Source organism: Pteropus medius, unplaced genomic scaffold (genome assembly GCF_902729225.1).
Source record: "Pteropus medius unplaced genomic scaffold, Ma_sr-lr_union100, whole genome shotgun sequence".
Classification (NCBI taxonomy): Eukaryota; Metazoa; Chordata; class Mammalia; order Chiroptera; family Pteropodidae; genus Pteropus; species Pteropus medius.
The window spans coordinates 23,261,361-23,280,568 of record NW_024346667.1 but is presented as its reverse complement, the minus strand read 5'-3'; positions in this window follow the sequence as shown (position 1 = coordinate 23,280,568).

The window sequence follows — 19,208 nt, the reverse complement described above, 5'->3', positions numbered from 1 at the left end:
AAATGTGTGGTGTAACTACATTTCTGTAAAATATACATATAATTTATACTTGCAGAAGCATCTTGAAAGATATAAAATAAAATTATTAAGAGCAATTAAGTTTGAAGAGTGAGATGAGGGACTATTTATCATATACTACTTTAAAATAAAGATGTCTCCATTTTCATAAAAAAATACAACAGGACAACTCATTTTAAATTATGCTGAAAGAATGTTTCATTATGTTGGAAACACTCATAAATATTATATGAAAAAATTCTATTTTTAAATGAAAAGAAGTTTCCTAACCAGTATAAACAGCATAATCATGATTTTCTAAGTTTACTTATAGTCTCAAAAGTTTGTACTACAATGTTAATAGTGCCATTTTCGTGGGAAAAGTTGACCAAAGTTGCAAATTGAGAGACTACACTGGAGACATAACTGCCTCCACAAAGCCCTAGTGGTGAATGCAGAGATCTCTCACCTGTCACAACAGCGGGAATGACCTTCCTACCGCAGCTCAGCAGCCCAGAATGTCGAGAGTCCCAAGCAGGATTAACAGTAGCTATAAAGGGAGAGAACCTTGGGAGAAGGGACCTGCAGGGTCCATGGTAGTGAGTTAAGTCCAATGTCAAACTGACATGAAAAGACATACATATTGAAAGCTCACTATATATTAGGCAATCTGCTAACAGTTTTATATATAAATTATATGTTTTATCCTTAAAACAACCTTAAGAATAAAATACTGTTATCTCCATTTTTGAGATAAAGATATCAATACTCAAAAAGTCAACGCTAGTAAGTAACTAGTAAGTGTCAAAGCCTAGACCGGAACCTAGACCCGCCTGACTCTCAAGACCATGCCTTGTAACCACTTTATGTGCCAGGGTAAATAATATCAGCACTACCTTTGTAGCTTTGTCTCTTGGTTTTAAGGTCTTAGTTGAATCAGTGCAGTCTGCTACTTTGTCTTGGCTCAGACCAATTTCACCTGGCTGCCATATGGGCAGCTACGCAGGGTGCCATGCAAAAGTATAACGCACTACATAAAACTCAAGGCATCTCCCTGAAGTGTGCAGTACAGTTTTCAACCCAGAAATCAGAGAGAGAAAATGACTGTCCCCAAGACTGCTATTCCGAAAGAAATAATTGCTGTTCATCTCACTCTGCTCGCAACGTGCTTTGCTACAGTGGCACTTACACCCTTGGAGGTCAGCCCACACTTCACTGACAGCTTCTAGTTCAGCTGTGTCAATTCCACCTGAATCTACTTGCTTGCAGGGTTTCCAGAGCACACAGCTTACCAAGCCATTATTATTTTGTACCTGCACCCAGAAAGCTCTACAAAGGGTGCATTTTAATGAGCCTGAAATAGGTAAATAAATTAAAAGCTCATACGTAATATGTAATTTACTAGCAAAAGAACAACCATGACTTGATGCCCTCACAGTCAATAGCCTGATGCCTCTAGTGATTGCTTGTAGAATTCCAAGGTGCAGAAAAGCTGAATTTCATTTTTTAGCTTATTCCTTAAAATTGTTAGTTGATGGATCTTTCCTCAGCTTGCCTCAAATGTCCTTGCTCTACTCCACTCTAAGGTAAATCTATTTCACTGAAAAACTGCATTTATACATGGATAGCAATGCATTTAACATCCTCTGCATGCCCACTCATTCTATATAGGGGATGTAACAGTATTTAGAAATACCAAAGCATCTTTTCCTTTCTTTATTGCTCAAAAAAATGCTTATCACTCTTCAGCCCGTGTCAATCTGTTTTGTAACTTTCAGTTGGCTCTATGATGTTCTAATTTTGGTAAGACTTCTAGCAAATTTGGTTGAAACATTTCTGGGGAAAATGAACATTGAAGTGTAGTTGCTGTTTGATAGCAAAACCAAAGTCCTTAAAAACACTCTGAGCTGTTTGTAATCTGGATTCCATGAACCCTCTAGCTCCAGAAGATCTATGAATTCTTTTGTATGTATTGTATGTAAAATTTTGTGTTAATGTGCATTCTCTATCACTTGTTAAATTTTCAAGTTGTCTACAAACCAAAACAGGTTAAGCAATACTGAGTTATTCAGAGAATCTTGAGGGGGAAAAAAACTGTAAAACTAGTGCTTTTTACACAAACATATATCTCAAGAAGACTCATTCAGACTTATATTATTCTTGTTCATTCATTCACATCAGGCCAACTCTAAATCCCTTCCTCGATAAAGCTTTCAATGACTGACCTTAACCCAGATTGATTTTTATTTTATTTCTGAGTTTGTATCATACTAAGATCCTGGAGAAATCACTGAGAGAGGGGAGGGGGGAAAGGGAGTGGGAGAGAAGAGGGGGTGAGAGAGAGAAAGAGAGAGAGAGAATGTGTAGGTTTTTCATAACTGTTTTATATATGGAAATCTCTCCAGATATATTGACATACACCAGATATCTTTTATATCTCTTTATTTTTTTTTTTTACACCAGATATCTTAAGCTTATATCTTCATCATTGTCAGGGATACAATAGCTCATCAAAACCAGGGATAAGTCTTACTTTTTGTGTAACTCTCACTACGACTAAAACTGCTTGCTTAATTGTTATTATGAGCTATCAGTAACTCAAGGAAATGCCTATAGTTTTAGCATCACTCTCTGTAATTGATCTTCTTCCCTAATTTTAGAAACCATGATACAACATTAGAGGAAAAATAAATTAGAGATGAATTTTTTAAAAGATGAAGTATTCCTACCTGTCAAATTATAAACTCCATATCTAATCTATATAATTTATCAGCAAATGTTACTACCATTTTTTTCATTATCCAATTCGTTTTCACTATTCCATTGCAATCACTCTAGTCCTACTGTGATTATTGCAACAGCTTCCTGACTGGCCTCTGTATTTCTGTCTCTGCTCCCTAGAGAGTCTTTTTCACAAAGCAATAAAAGTGAGGCTTTTAAAACATGAGTCAGATCATGGCACTCTTCCCCTTCAAATTTTTTCATGACCTCCCATCTTAGAATAAAAAACAGAGTCCTTAAACTGGTCTCCAAGACACTGGCTCTTCAGCTGCCCACACTCCACTTTGGTTCCAACTGCTCTAATTTCAACTTTCCTCCTGCTACCCTCCATTCAAACCAACAGTTCCAGTTTTTACACCAGATTCCTAGCTGTTCCCTGAACTCATCACACATACTCCTGTCTCAAGGCATGTGTACTCTTTATTGCCTCTCACAGCACATTTCCCTCAGGCCTCTTCTCACTTCTGCCTGATCCTCAGGCTTGTCCTGATCACCCTTCAAATATAGCACACAGAACCCCTAACCCCCTACACTGCAGATCTATTGTTCTCCATAGCACCTGTCTCCATTTAATATGTTATATATTAGTTTTTTACCTTTGTTCACCAGCTAGAGTACAATTAGTTTTGCCTGTTTGGTTCATTGCTATAACCTTAGTGGATAAAACATTTTCAAGCATATATAAAATGCCCAATAAATTTTTGTTAAGTGACTGATCCATATTAGGAAAGTTTCTTTTGAACAGAGAAAACCATTCAAAAATACTTTAAAGAACAAAATTATTAAAATTTTACATACAGGAAAAAAGACTAGGAAGCTAAACACCAAAAAGGTCCACAATATGGGTCATTGATTTGTCATTTCTTAAATTTCTTCAATGGGAGAAAAAGAAGAATGAGGAGGTGAAAAAGAGGAGGAGATGTTTAAATTAACAGTGAAACATTATCTGGAAATTCTGAAACTAAACATCTATTCTGGAGACTAATCTCTAGACATAGTTGCAAAGGGTTTCTTTCTATGCTGTCTAATATTATTGAAAGATATCATTCTCTCTGACAATTATTCATTTGTTCATTGTCTGCCATTATCAGCCCTCTGGAAGACAGCCTGAGTGCTCTTCCCTCAGCCTCTTTACACGTTCATGCATACTTGCTATGTCCATCAGTGTGTGTTCACTCCCAGCAGCCAGGAACCATTCCCTTTGTCAGAGGATGAACCTCAGGAGGCCAGACCCTTTGCCTGTGCACACACAAAACTAAAATGGCCTGGGAATAGACTTCCCAACAGTGGCAGCCGCCTCCACCAGAGATTCAAAGTTGCAGAGGTACAAAAGCTTCAATTCCCTTGCTTCCTGGTCCTGACACACCTCTGAGGTGCGCCCGCACTGTCCCTCCGTCTTCCCCACAGGGATGAGTCATAATTCTTCATGGCACTTTGCCTAGCACCTCATCCGTACTCAACTCCCTCTTTCTGGCCTTACTTTCCCACTCTCCTACCAGTCTCCCTGGGAATACTTTATCATAAATCAGATTTACAAATACTTTATCATAAATCAGATTTACAAATCCTTACTTTAGGGTTTGCTCCTGGAAAACCCAGCCTAAAAGGATCCTCCAGAAATGATCTTGGAGACTGATTCTCTCTCAGGGTCAGAATTTGAAGCTGGATGACTCGCTGGCTAGATAGCAATAGGAACTCCATTGCTGTCGGTAAATATAGTGATGGAAACCCAGAAGGCATTGCAACAACTTCCTTATGTGGTAAATTATTAGGGATATAAGGGGAAAGGGGGTGTACTGAATTGTACAATAACTACAGCATTTAAGATATATAGTAGCAAGAGTAATTATAGAAACTATGAAGTTCATGGCTACTATTAAGTGCAATTAATTAGAGAAAGAAAATTACAAGTTTAGGTCTGCCAATTACCAAATCGGAATGTAGTGTGAAAGCCATAATTTCTCTATGGCAGCATTTAAAGAACACGTCATCATTCACAGCTGCAAGGACGACCCTGCTAAAGTCCAGGGCCAGGAGTTGAGAGTGTGAGTAGCAAAGCTGAAAAGAAGGCTGATCTGTTTTATGCTAAAGGTAGGATCCTGATAGAGAAGGAACTTGGACAGAAATACCTAGAGACTTGGGACAGAAATACCTGTCCCAAGGTACACACAATCATTGGACTCCCAAGGCCCTAAACCCCTGGGCTTGAAAAAGCGCCCCAATTCTTCTCACTAGAGAGAAGCAGCTTCCTCTCACCTGAAGATAGTACAGAAGCTTCAACTGAGACCAATGCTTTGCAAGATTATAGTTGTCTCTCAAGATGGGCCAAGTCTCCTCTTCTTGTCTACTAGAGCAGCAGGATCTTATAGGCAAAGTACTGCCTCTCCTAAGGGAGGAAAGACATTATTCACTGGAGGAGATACAGAATCCGGCTAATAGATGCTGGAAGGAACTGAGAGAACACGCCTAGAAGTGAGTATTAAATGTGCTGGACTGGAAAAGGGAGACTGAGGTTGGAGAGGGGAGAATGTGTGGCCATGGGGCAAACTCTTGTAACAACATCCCAGCAGAGGCATCTGCAGCCAGTCGAAATATATTTTGCTTGGTTTGTTCCTAGAAGGTTTGAAAAACAATGCCTCACATTAATTGAAGTGGAAATACCAGAACCTCCTTGACAGAGTGTGAGAAAGAGATCAGCACCTTCCAAGAAAAATCTGGTTATTTAAAACCTAAAACTCCACCAGGAGACCATGTTCCCTGGGAAATCCCAGGAGATACTCCATTCACTCAGTGTCCAGGAGCACACTAGCAAGGAGGACACTGGCATTGTTAAGAAGCTTATTGGTGACTGTTCATAGTAGGCTAGGAATGTAGGGATGCAATTATGGAACTGACTTCCTTTTATCAGTGGGAAGGGTAGAATTTGGAAGACCAGAGGACAAATGACAGCACCTAATCACCAGAGGTAAGGTGGACAGTTACCATAACAGGCATCAAAATTATCTATGCCAATGTCTAATTAACCATGGTATTTCTAGGACAAGATAGATAGGCAGACAATAAGGGCTTTGGCTGATACATATAATCAAAATTTTTTTTAAAAGATAAAGAGTAGATGAACTGAAGACTGATGCCATCTGTACTGATGGACAAATCATCGTCCCCTTCCCTTGTTTCCAGGCTTGAGCCAGTTCTCAGAAACAGAGTTCATTGTTTAAAAAGAAGGTCAAGTCCATCTGAAGAAGGATCCTGCAATCCACAGCAAGGATATACAATATTGGTTCTCCTAGTCTTCCCCAAAGAGAACTATGGACATTTACATAAATAGCTGTACATTTACATAAATAGGAAACAGGAAATACTCACATTTTCCTCCTTTTAGCTACAAGGTCCAAGTTAACACTGATACCAGAAGTTTCTAAAACATCATTATCGTACGCTTAATATCAGCAGGGGTGGACGGAGGCTAGATGATAAATGAAGTCCTGACCTAAGTCTATGTCACTGTGTGTCCCAGGCCCCACACACCCAGCCAATGACAGTTCCACATTGAGGAAGACAATTTATTTACTGATCCCGCTGCTTCAAATGTTAATCTCGTCCAGAAACATTCTCAGAGACACATTCAGAAATAATGTTTAGTCTGCGTACCCCGCAGCCCTGTCAAGTTGACTCATAAAATTAGCCATCACAACTCCCAAAAGATCACAGAAGAATTTGAACTCTTATGCCACGCCGGAACTAGAGGAAAATGGTAGCTGGTACTATATCCAACATTAGTTCTTGAAATAAGCCTGGACCTGGCAATTGTAAACAGGGGGCTCTTCAGAACTGCTCCTGCCTTCTCAAGATGCTCTGGCACAGAGGACACCACAGGAAAGACCGTGGCCATAGAGACAGTTTCAGGTACTGGGCATTGTACACATGACTCCAGGGCCACATAACTGTGAATGTTGTAGCTTTAGATTCCCCAGTCTTGGCTAGAGAAAGCTCACGACTGCTTTCTGTGTACAGAGCCCACCCCCACACACTTCCACCCTCAAGAAAGAAAAGCACTGATCTGTATTGTCCAAGTCAAGGGACAGCAAATCCCACCACTCCTACCTTCAAAGAAAAATCCAGAATCGGTTCTCTAATCGCTTCCTCCACCAATACAATTTGGATCAAAGCTACCATCACTCCTCTCCTGGACTTTTGTAATACTTTCTTATCTTTCTCTTTCTACCCTTGAACCCAAGTACTCTAATCTCAACACTGCAGCCAGTGTGTACTTTTAAAATATGCCTGTGATGTCTGTCATTCCTCCTCTGAAAACCCTCCAACCGATCCAGCTCATTTAGAGTAAAATCTATAGGATATATATGCCATGATTTCAAGACTTGCCAGGATCTGCTTCCCACTCCTTCCTCTCGTTTCCTCTCTCATACTCTCCTCTCAGCTCATTCTCCTTACAGCGCACTGACTTCCTTCCTCTTCTTTGAACACGCCAAGTATTTTCCTGCCTCTAACCACTGCACTTCCTGGTCCTATCCCAGTGCTCTCCTGCCCCTCTCGTAGCTGCGGGGCTTGATCCTCTGCTTCCATCAGGCCTTCCCTGTCCTCCCTAAACAAAACAGCAAACCCACCACCAACCCCCACCCGCCCAGCACTCCCAGCCCTTTCCACCTAGCTCCTCCCATCTGCCTCACCTCACTTACTTTTTCTCTATATCCCTTATCGCTATTTGCCATTTCACGTCTACTTGTTCATATGTTAAGGGCCTGTCCCACTAGTTTATAAGTTCTTCAAGGGCAGAAACTTTGCCAGTTTTGTTTACTTCGATGTTCCTAGGTCTTCGATGCCGGGCACGTTGTAGGTGTTCAGTAACTATTTGTTAAATGAATAAAAATAATCTCTAGAAAAAGGTCTTGCCTCCATTTCAATATTGTTTGCACATACCCTCTGCTCCCCACGTACACCCACTGTTGTATGTGATTCCCATTGCAGCGATCTATCTAGGTATCTCTGTGCCCTGAAATCTTCCATTTTCCCATGCTTCAGATTTTTGCCTTCATCACCATCAAATATTAACAATCCTTCATGTCCTCAGGGAACCACCTTTCTCTTCATTTGACTACACTGCCTTGCACATAAAAGGAACTCAATTACTAGAAGTTAAATGACTGAAGGTGGCAGTTTGCCAGTCTATGCTAATGAAACAGCCCTCCCATCCCCACAAGGCAGCAAGCACATTCTGACAGGGGCCTCCAGGAGACCTTGCACCAATACCCTAACACAAAAGTTATTGTTAAAAGAGGAGGCCAAGATAAAGTGAAATGAGTTTCGACCCAGGGAAGGTGGTTTGGAGGGAAGATCTTGTAGTAACCCAAGGTCATTTATAAATACAACTGTCTAAATCACTTATTCAACAAAGAATGTGCCATTTAGCTTTTTGTTTGTCATGCTAATAGAGATCCTATTCGTAAGAAACGGTAATGAATAAATTTCGCAAAATTGTGTGAACCTGAAAACATTTGTTCCCTTATCCTCACATGTACAAAAGCTTACCATGACCCAAAGAAGCAATTCAAGAACAGAGATGTACTGTCATTTGCATGGGAAGAAAGCACACAGTGTTTGGCTAACTTTTACAGAAGCATGCATTTCTGCTTACAACGTTTATATTTGATGTGTGCAAAGGTTATTGCAAAATAAAGAATATCATAAGAAAAAAGTTCTGGAGAAGAGTTTGGAAATATTCTTAAATGCAAAAGTAGACACTAGATTAAGTTCTAGAGATCTACTGTACAAGATCGTACCTACAGTTAAAAATGCTATATTGTACTCTTAAAAGTGTGTCAAGAGAGTAAATCTCATGTTAAGTGTTCTTATCAAGGTTTAAACACACTCACGCACTCACTATTGTGGATCTACATATGTGATTGCATTGATAATGGGGGTTTACATAGATTAGAAATTCTGTAAAACAAAATATTAAGTTCTTTTGTTGTTACTAAAAGCAACTTTACCAGAGAATAAAAAGTGGATTCGCAACAAACTCTTGGTATTGCACTGGGAACTATAAATTCCAGACTGAAAAAGTATCTAATACACAGAAAATGAGAAGAATAGGGCAAGAATGGCAAGTAACTGCTGAAAAGGGATCTTAAAACTGCTTTGACCTGAAAAAACATTTCAAAAACAAAACTAGTGATTTATAAACTGAAACACAGATATAAAAATATATTTAGGTCATCTATTTTCCTAGATCTTCCTGACAATAGTGCCATCTGGAGACCCAAAAACACAAGATCATAAGAAAAGCTAGACATTGATGTTGAAAAGGTTGCTGATGAGGTAATTCTGTCTCTCTCCTTTCTCTTAAGCTATTTGTCATTGCAGCAGAGAGACAGCTAAATATTTGAAAACTGTAAAAAAAAAATTATAAATATGCAAAGTTACAAAAGAGAAAATATATAAACTATAATATTCAAATGGAAAATATGGAGCAGTTAATGTGATTTGTTCATTCACATGATGCTATTATTACTTTAGGAGAATTTTAAAAATGATAATACATTGCAATCATTTATGAGAATACCAGTATTTATAAAAGTGTTTTTTAATTTATAAATTTGAAATTACAAGTAAACAGATATGCTTTTAACCCCAAAATAGGTAATTCAGGTAGGATCAAAAAATCTGAGAAGTAGAAAGCAAACAAAATTTTTTTCCACAGTCTTTTCTCTACCTGCTTACACAGAACCTCAGCAGGCTCTGAAATTTCTCCCAAGTGTCCCTGCGAGGTCCCATGAAATGTCTCACAGAGTTTGCAGAGAATCTGATGAGCACCCCCTGGGTAACAATATCACATCTTTTTGGTACCCTCACTCCCACCTGCCACCGTGCTACCTCCCCGGTGAATAGCTTCCAAACCTCACCTCTATCTTTGCTAGTTTGCCATGAAATTCCCACTCTGCCAGGCATGGCTGCCATTTTCCAGCAGGTAACACTGAGCATTACCACCATAGACAGCACAGGGCCCTCAAGATATATAACTTCCGGGGTGACCGGTGGTGAAGGAAAGGGGCTGTCTTCATTCTCTTTTTGTTTTTTTTAACATTCTCCAAGCAAGATGTTAAAGCACGATTGCCTTTTCTCAGACCTTTCGGGAAAAGTCCTCGGCCCCTAAATCAGTCTCTAATTCAAATAGATCCTTCACTCTCCAAACTGTCTCTAACCTTTGTCACACAAGAATGTGGTTAAGAGTTCATGGGTGATCCAGGAAAAAAGTTGCATCATAGATCACACTGATATCAGAGCTTTGGCCTATCTGAAAGCCTCCGTTAATTTAATTTAAGCGATGCTGAATTCAATGTGGAAGCTAAGATACTTTCTTGTGTTTTTTTTGGTGTGTGTTCCAGTGTTTAACATAAGTACCAAAAACATGCTCCTTTATGCAAAATGTCTCATAGAGATTTCAGTTAAAATCACTTTTTCTGACTTGATCTTCTTTTTAAGTCCCTCTCTCCCTTGGGTTATGCATTGGTTCATGTGGCATAGCCAGAGGACAAGGATTAGTGAGAGAACCCAGGCTGTTCTCATCACTGCCTACTGTTTTCATTCCCCATCCTTCACTTAGACATCCTTATTGAGCCAGCTTCTATGTTTTACTCTCTCTTCACCCAGTAGCAGAAGTTCTTTTCATTTCCAAAATACTCCTTAGTCTTTTATTGAATATCCTCCCCGAAGTTCCCCCAACCAGACCTTCAGGCACCCCCATCATTGTGTGAAGGTCAGATTCAAGCTGGACCCTTGGTGATTGAGATGTGATGTGAGCTACAGAATCTTAACACAAAAAGATGTAGTGGATCAAATTCAAAGAAATGTCTGATGATCACAAATTCTGAGTACTTTGAGGCTTTCTGGAGATTACACAGCCACGTTATGAGAGGTTTATCAAACTAAATCTGACTGAATTTTTTATAGACTACCAAAGAGAAAGGAACAGAAAGCAGAGCTAGAAGGAAGTTAATATTGGGAAACACTGGTTCTGTTTCCACCAATGTCACTAAGAAGTTCTGAATTTGAGCAAGGCACTGACACTCTCTGGTCCTTATTTGTCACGTAAAAGGTCTGGGCTGAGTGATTGCCAAGGACCCTTCCAGTTGTAACAATTTATTTCAGTAATGATATATGGTTCTTGAAGCAACCTAGAAAAAGGAGGGGTGGTGGTCATAAATGAAGACACTGTGCTTCAGTTGGTAAGAAGATTATACCCAGCAAGGGACTTGGACAAATGGGAAAGTGGTTTTCAGAGCTGAGTAAGAGGATGCCAGCCAGCAGGAAGGCAGAGTACTGCCATTTCAATGCAGAATTTATGTTGATAACATGAAAACTGGCACACTGTCCAAACAATGGTATTTCACTCAGTATAATAAATTCGAATCAGATAAAAGCACTTTCTCAGAACTCTAAAATGCCATCTATATGTTAAAATTAGCCTCATAGATAATAAGTGTATTTTTTGAGATTAAAGTGCTGTTTACAGGGATTCTAGCTAATTTTAAGAAAGAATAAATCTGATTTCTTAGAGTTTCCTATTTGGTTTAGGACATTCTTTTTTTAAATGTCATCTTTAGGCGATGGATATTTTTACTTAATTCCAGTGAATGCCAACCATATCAGCGACTGCCAAAGAAAATTCTACCCAGCCTTTTATGTGTAGGAAACCAGAAATTTAAGCACAGGAGAATCAACAATGAGAAAGTGGTAATACTTTGGAGGGATTGCAGAGAAAAAAATAATAAATTCTCTGGATTTTATGAAGGGAAAAGACACACACACACACACACACACACACACACACACACACCACATTCTCTGTCTTCTTGACAGATGTTTTGTTATTCTTCAAGGAATCCAAAGAGATTTCTAGGGCCTAAGCCAGGAGTAGTTGAACCAGAAGGAAACAAAATTAGTCAAAGAGCTGGCAGGGCCGATAATTAGCTGTGTACAGGATTGTAAACCTTAAAAAGGCATAGTAAGAGAAGTGTTCAGATTTATAGCAACATGTATATAACCATCCAAATTGGGAAGTCCAGACACGATGATAATTTATGTGGTTAGGTTTGTCTTTACTATTCAGCCCCCTTCATGGTCTAAGAAAGAAAACTGGGATTCGAATATGGATTTCATGTTTTGTGGCACCTTATTAAAATTATAATGAAAAATTCAATTCCTCTGCTTGGAACTTTAGCATATAATGAATTGCATAAAAGGACAGAAAAGTGCAAGGAAGAAAAACGCAGTTCAGCGTGATAAAATAGAAAGAATATCAGGCTGAGTGTCAGAGACTTGGATTGTATTCTCAGCTCTGCTACTAACTGGCTGGCTGATTTGGGGCAAATCATCTCATTTCTCTGAGCCTCAGTTTTCTCATTTGCAAAATGTGGGGACTGGTTCAGAGGAATACAATTCCATGATCACCAATGTCAGATCTTGCAGAACTCTGTGTCAAGAGAGCCGCTAAGCAAATTATCAAATACTCTCGCATAATAGAAAACAGCATTTCATTAAATCCATTACTTCCCATGGGGTCTGAGGTAGACAGAGGAGCCCAAACACTTGGTATATTATGCATCCAATTGATCACAATTTATCTGCAGAATATCCCTTCTCTGACATTTAAGAAAGGTCAAAATTCTCAAGAGCTTAATAGGAATGTTAATGTTCTTTAAAACGGTATGGCTACTTGGTTATGTCGAATCATTCAAAGGTCCCCGAAACTGTGAAAAATAAATGACAGTGACCTTGAACATTTACTCTCCTCTTGTCCAGAGAGTAGGGGTAAGGAAAAGGGAACAATATTATTAATCTTTAAAAAAATTATATAATTGCTGTTAGTAACTTATATAATGCTCTGCTCACTTCTTTACCTTTATTTGTACGTCCTGATATAAAATCACATCACACTGAAAGATTCATGTGCAACATTTCAGTAGTTTTCTACTCAGGTGGTAAGATGCAGTGTAATTATGATAAACATCAGCTAGCATGCCACCTGCCTGGAATGTTACAAATAAAAAGGCAAAGAGATGCAATTAGACATTTGACTCCAGAAAGTGAGTGCTGATTTAATGCACATTTTTACTTTTAGAGTTTTTCTTATTCTTATTTTGAGAAAAATAATTGTTTAGCCTCTTTACCCTGATTCCCATCCCTTTCTCTAAAGTCTACAATAATCCTCTTCTATTTTAGAAATACGGATAATCAGGTATCATGCATTCGATTAACAAATAATTAGCAAAATTAATTAGGCAAATAAATAATTTGTTCAATTAATGTGTATATTTAATTTTTTCTTTATCTACTGGTGAATATTTTATTGAAAACAAAAGAGAATTTTACAATATCATTTTATGTTTTCCATATTCCAAATGTGATAGGCCACTGATATTTAGAGAAACTTAAATCCTACTTTTCTAGTTCTGAACTACATTTTTATTCTCATTTCATAAAAATAAAATCAAAACCAACTGATAATATAGTCCTATATAGTCTCCAAGAAGAAATCATCGAAACAAATTGTTACCTGATATAGATAAATATAAACCAACTTCAATTTTGTCATTATTTCAAGACTAAGAATTAAAAGGTTTTAATATCTGTTTCTACAACTCTCCCATAAAACGTCAAAGAAGAATATTTAATGTATCAAAACATTTTATATACAGAAAACAGATGTGAAGTGAGGTGGACAGGACAATAGGCTGAAATAGCAGATTTTCTTCCTTTCTAAATTTAGTGAGGAATAATTGACAAGTGTAATTGTATATATCTGATGTGTACAATGTGATGATTTGATAACCATATGCATTGTGGAATGATTTCTAAGATCAAGACAATTAAGACTTCTATCACGTGACATAGTCAAATCCTCTTTTGTATGTCTGTATGTGAAGAAAACATTACAGATTTACTCTCAGAAACTTTCGGGTATACAATACTGTATTATTAACTAAAGTTTTGTGTGTACATTAGGTCCCCAGAATTTATTCTTCTTCTAACTGAAAGGTATACCCTTTACTCTCTGTGTTTTCCCCACACCCAGCCCCTGACAACCACCATTCTATTCTCTATGAAATAGCAAATTTTCATTTCAATGGATTAAAGCTGTGTTGATTTTTGCTGAAATACCCTTCTTCAAGCTAGTAAGACTTTCTGTTTAAATATATATTCTTAGTTAATAGTTAGTTACTATATTAATAAGTGTTGGAAATAAATACAATTATACAACTTAAAATAAGTTTTTTAGTAATCTATTTAGATGGTTGAGAAACAGGAAGCCAAGCCTGACAACATAGGTTAGAGCTTAAGAATCAGTAGCTTTGGAACAAGACTGCTTGCATTTTAATCTTGCTCCACGATTGACTCACATAGTGAATTTGGGAAATTTTGGAAAACTTCTCTGTGCCCCTCATTATGTTAACTCATCTGTCAAATCGGGGCGAAAGTACCTCACAACGTTGACTTGAGTGTTCCATAAGGTAACACGTGTAAAGTGGTTAGAAAAGTGTCAGAAACATAGTAAGTGACTATAATTGTTGCTTAATACTATTTATTCATGTAACAAAATTGACAACGTGAGGAGCCAGCGGTTCCAATTCACTGCAGCCTGCAGCCAACTTATATGGCTCTGAGATTGTCAAGAAAGGTGGATGCACATCTGCATGAGAGCTGGCGACTCAACTCGCCGGTTCATCTTCCTGCTGCCAGCCTGTGAAGCCAGGTTTTAGAGCAGCCCAGGTCTGCCACCAGTCCACAACATGGACATTATTTTCTAATCTAAGTCTGCACAATACTAATATCTATATAAAAGTTTTTTTAAGTGATTTAAGCCATCAATCTTAAAACCACTAAGTATATTTTTTTAGTGGAAAATAGATGATTTTTTATTCATCTTAATGTTTATTGTTATGAAGTTTTACAGTATAAATATCCATATCTATTAAATGAAAAGAACACTCTGTGGATGACTATTCTTCTAGAAATGATGATGCATCCCATAAAATACTCTCAACTCCTGGGATGCAAAGCTCTGTGGAATGGCACATATCTGCAAGAATTATTAGTCAAAGATACATTTTCTTATTAACTGGCTTTTACCTTAATATTAAATTTATTTAATTTTTACGTGAAACACTGAAATTCTTTGACAATAACTAATTACTTAATTTGGAATATATATAGATCTACACTCAAAAACCATAAGACTTAGGAAGGAGAAAGGCATTTAAAGGGAGGTTATCCATAATGATGGAGTTTGTAATGGAAAAAAATTTGAAACTGGATGTATTTATTTTTTGGTCAAAAGTCTCTTTGCTACTTACTCTGTATTTTTACTTTCTCTCCAAACATGATATTAAACTCAGTTAAAAGGCATAGAATAATGATTCCCATGCCTCCTGCCAACCTGACTATTACCCAGTTTTATTAATTCACATTCTTTACTTGAGCCTTTTGGGGAAAAGTGATTCAAAAGAGTTTATGAATGACCTCTGATTTCAGAACTTCTGTGAGAAAACAAGTTCCTGCTCCTTATCTCAGAAAGTCTGACCTCGAAAACTTGCACAGCAATATATGCCCTAGGAGGGGGCACTTGACAATCCCAGATGCCCTGCCCGTCCCACCAACCAGTATCAATAGGAAATGCTGACCTTTTCAGCACTGCATTATCCAACTTTACAGCTGTCAACACTCCTATGCTGCAATTCTGACAGCTTTTAAGTAACCTATTTTTCTCACCTTGCCAAATCAAATCGTGAGTGAAATTGTATTGAAGTTTGATATGTTCTTGTTACCCATATGTCATTTAAACTCTATGTAATTCACATATTGCTCATGAAAGTTTACTGAAAACATTTGGAGGAAGAAAATATTTCCCATTTTTTAGAGCTACGATATTTTCAATAAAGGAGTCTTTTTCTTCTTTCACAAGTCTCTCCAGTGTCCTAGAATTAAAATGTAAACAGGTAGAAAGTAGTCGTTTACTTCTTCAAGTTTCCTAACTAAACCAAATAACCTTAGGTACTCTGCGGTTGGTTGAGTCTGTAAGAAAGCTAAATGCTCTGAGATATGTGATATGAAAGAGCTAGTGCAGACAACTAAAAACTCAAAGAGAATAAAATACCAATTGTATTTCTACTCCACAAGCTCTAAAGTTGCAACACTCTACAAGGAGATTCCCATTAACCAGGAGACGACTCCTGTAGGGCAGATGATCATGAAAACAAAAGTCATAATGCAGCAAAAGCTAAATAGGAGGTAAAAAGGATAGCTAAAATTTATGTAATGTCCTGTCAAGCACTGCTTCAAGTGTTTCATATATATATTAACTCATTTAATTTTCAAAACCTAATGAAGCTGTTCTATTATAAGCACCCTTTTATAGCTGAGAAACTGAGACAAAAGAAAGATTAAATAACTTGCCAAAAGTTACTACTGCCAAGGACCAGAGACAAAATTTCAGCCCAAGTTGTGGGATGCCAAAGCCTTGCTCTTTACCACTGTGACATTTGGTAGTCACCAGTGCTGTTGAACAAATACTGAAGTTGGAAAGGGGCGGCCACGTACTTGCTTGAGACAGTAATACATGAATAGCAGTGACAGGTTCTTTTCATTGGAGACCTTAGGCGCCAGGACATGGTTCACCATGAGGTGATTATGGTTGTGCACATCAAGTAAAGCTTTCACTGCCAAGTCCTTGAGTAGTTACGATGAGCAGAAACCTCCTGTGAACCAGCACTGGATGTGTAGTATAGGTGAGGATTAAATATGTATTATGTTAAGCCTATTGAGAATTTGTAATTATTTATTACTACTACAAACCTAGCCTCTCCTGACACAGACATACTGCCTGCACATTATAAGGTTCATTTATTCTCATTTAATCCAGTTTTGGAGGGAATTCAAGACGAGTATGATTTATTCAGGTGAAGGCAGAACACAGGTAGAGAAAAAGTATAAGCAAAGCCTAAAAAGCAAAAAGGCATGAAGTTTTTTTTAAATTTCAAGTGATCTAAAGGAACAAAGATATTGATATTAGGATAAAACCATAAAGTATGCAATTATTCACAAAAAATTTGATTTGTTTAAGAATGAATTTTTTCCTACAATCTGTTAAAGTCATGGTAAATAAAGTGTTCTAAATTACTTATTAGTTTATATATCTAAGGATGTCAAAGAAGCCTTCATTTCATTATGGCAAGTGCTGGTGCCTTAATTCTGTTTCATTGTTATCACCAATCATGCCAAAGCATTTGCACAAGTGTTATCACCAATCATGCCAAAGCATTTGCACAGGTGGCAGAGGGTCAACTAGCAAGGTCTCCTAATTCCCAGCATTTCTGCCTCTTTCTTATTTCACTTTTTATTTTTATTTTAACTTTGTAGGTAAGCAGGAGTAACTTGATAGCATATTAGTTTAAGGACAGATTCACAAATTGTTAAAATATGTACTGATTGCATAAACACAAAAGGGCCCAGTTTCTCAATATCCTAGTAGGCTTAGAATTCCAAGCTGTAGAACAATTGCCATCAGAAATGGCTTTTGTAATTATTTGTCATCTTATGTGACAAGTAATAGCCTTATGAAAATTACACTAATTGAATTCTAAATTTTAATAACTTATTATGTACCATTTGATGACGGCACCCTTGGTCTAATAAGTAGGCACTGACTACTTATTTTTACACTTAGAGACCAACATTTCATTCTTAGTTGATAAATCATCCATGAATTGTTTAGAAAACCTTGCCAAGATAAACTACCTTTGCCAAATAAACATTGCTTTGAAATAGGGTCACCCATAGCAAATGTGTTAGGGAGATGTGATAGATACACGTGTTTACATCAAAAGTGCAGCTGTAGCATGTGCCGTGAAAGGCAGCGAGATCTACTTACTCAGCATTGAACTTAGAGGCAGAAAGTTTTGTTTAAATCTAAACTCGGGTCAGAATCTGAATCTATCTCTTTCTCTTTAATGTGCAAACCCAGCCCTATAATAGCTTATACTTCGCTCCTGCCTTTCTGGAGAATTGGAGAAGTGATGAGATATTGATGGAGTTTCTGCAAGATGAAAAACAAAAAGTAAAAAGAAATAGTGAAAGTTTCTATGAATACAGAAATTTTTTCACTATGGGTTTCTTTCAAGTATCACTTACCCTCCCAGGTAATGGGAAACCAAGAGGCATTCTCATACTGTTTCCTTCAGTATTGTTACTCTACTTTCCCATTACATCCCTCCCCCAGAAACATACACACATACATACTACCTTTTGTATTTTGTACATCACAAAATAATTGTATTCAATCACACCTCCTTTACAGAAGCTTCTTCAAACAATCTCTAATTTTACCCATCTGCTCATGCAGTGTGTCTAAAAGCCCATAACAGTTCATTTTTCATCACTTTGACAGATTCTCTTTAGTTTTAGCTGACTTTTTTCTCCTCAGTCAGCATTTCTCCTCACCCATGCATGAGCACTACCCAGGAACAGAAGCAACTACAGCCTATGCAGAGCAGTCTTCAATTCTCTCTGGGAAGTGGGTTTAATATAAGTAAATTTTAAATGTTCATATCTTTTAGCATATCATGTTAAATGATCCATTTCCGGTCATTCTCCTCTCTGACCTAGTTTCTAAAGGAACATTGTTATGAAACACAAAGAAAGTTCATAAATAATATGTGCTTCATTTCCTTGAATATTAGCAGAGAAAAGATTGAACAGACTTCTTCAGTTGTAGGAGAAGAGTAAACCAGATATCTCTGCCAACATATTATAAAATTTTAAATTATTGAAAGGAGAATCCTTTCTCATTTATTCTTTGTCCTTCTCTGCCCTGATCCTTTCCCATGACACTGACCAAAATAGAGTTGCAAGTCAGTTGGTTCCTGCCAGCTGACTTCTGATTGGGCTTAAGCAATGAAATTTATTGGCAAAAGATTGGAGGGTAGAGGGGAAAAGAGTTTGAGGTATTTTGTCTCGACACCTACACCCTGAACCGCTTTTATGGCAGTGGCTGCATCCTTCCACATGTACTGTCCATGGTTCCTTTTCTTTAGCTCCCATTCTCGCAGGGCTCTGTTAACACTATTTCCTCTGCTTGCCCATTCAGGAATAATGATATTAACTGCTTTTTGCTGTCACTAATATCTGTGTATCTAATACTCTTTATTAAAAAGTTCCCTTAAGCCCCCAACACCCATATATACACATTTCTGTAAGGATTCTCTCAATCAAAATATCTTGCATCGCTTAAGTTAAATTTTGTTTTCCACTGAGATGTATGTTCAGTTTACTTGGTTATTACATAAATTACAAGTGTTAGTACAGTGAGAGCTACTGTCAAATAATAACCCTAAAAGAGTGAAGCAAAAACCACCTGT